This window comes from Diaphorina citri, unplaced genomic scaffold (assembly GCF_000475195.1).
Source record: "Diaphorina citri unplaced genomic scaffold, Diaci psyllid genome assembly version 1.1 scaffold1542, whole genome shotgun sequence".
NCBI lineage: Eukaryota > Metazoa > Arthropoda > Insecta > Hemiptera > Psyllidae > Diaphorina > Diaphorina citri.
In genome coordinates, this window is record NW_007378968.1 from 57,860 (window position 1) to 59,371 (window position 1,512).

The window sequence follows — 1,512 nt, forward strand, 5'->3', positions numbered from 1 at the left end:
AAAAACTGGTGTAGGGCAGCAGCTACATCAGTATCAGGCGAAGGCTGAAAATGAATGACATTGGAAAGGCTTCGTACTGGAGACATACAAGCAGAGCTGAGTCAGCGGTATGGTTGTATCACTGCGATGTGGAAGGAGACGGAAGACCCACCGCATAATTATTCCGAGAAAAAATCATTATGGCTGGAAAAAATTATACAATGGCCCCTAGTTCCCGGCAGACCTTAGATGGTCGGGGGGTGCGAAGAATCTCCGGTTCAGCCATGAAGATTGGTACTTGGAATGTCCGAAGTTTGTATGCGCCTGGTAAACTAGAAAATACACTAAAAGAAATGGAGAGATTAAACATCAACTTACTTGGCATCAGTGACACCCAATGGATTGGATCAGGCAGCAAAGTAGTGGGTGAAAACGGAAATGTGATCTATTACTCTAGTAATAATGATAACGGACACCGATATGGAGTGGCAATCATTGTAGGCAATGAAATAAGTAAATCCGTAGAATCCTTTACACCATTGTCAGACAGAATAATAATGATAAAAGTCAAAACCAAGATTGGGTATACAAATATTATCCAAATATACGCACCAACCGCTGACAAAGGGCATGAAGAAAAGAAAGAATACTTCATATTTTGTTGAACTTCAAACTGCACCTATAAATAAGGCCATGAAATCGATTTCTAACAACCATGCAAATAAATGAAATCCCAAAGTCCCCAAACAGTTCTGTTGACAGTTGAAAGCTTTCCCTTAAAAGCTCTCATGTACTTGAGACTATACCTATATGTATATACCTATCGCTATGCAAATACCTTCTATAGCTATAGGTAGTACAGTAGAACCTCGATTTTTTCAACTTCCCTTATTTCAGTCCATTGTTTTTTCTTCTACCTTTCAAAGGACATCCTATCTTATCAGAGGAAAAGATCATAGAAAGTGATCATTTCAACCTCGATCATTTTAACTACCCCCCGGTCCCAATTAGTTGAAATAATCGAGGTTCTACTGAAGAGATATACGAGGGTTAGAGGACCATTATTTAAAGTAGAAGTACGTATAGGTAGATAGGTACATTTCAAATGCATTATTGAATGACTTTACAGGAAATTAAAGAGATGGAGAGAGAGAGTGAAAAGGGAGAGGGAAGGAGAGAGAGAACTAAGAGAGCTTACGGAAATGGAAAAAGAACCTTTTTAGAGAGAAGAGCAAAAAAGTGACATTTTTGGTTTGAAAGTAAGATGAAAAAATGAAAGAAGAAGAAGAAGAAGAAGAAGAAGAAGAAGAAGAAGAGAAGGTATGGGAAATCTTTTGGACTTTTTACGACTTGTGTGCCGATATGAGCGTGCAGAGATTGATTCGGGTTCAAACTCAAGTAGGTAATTGACGGATTGAGAAGAAAAAAACTTCGACTCCAGCGGAAATCGAACCCGGGACCTCCGGTTTGCAAGCCTAGTGCCTTACCCACTCGGCCACGGAAGTTGAAGGTAACTGAATTACGTAACATACA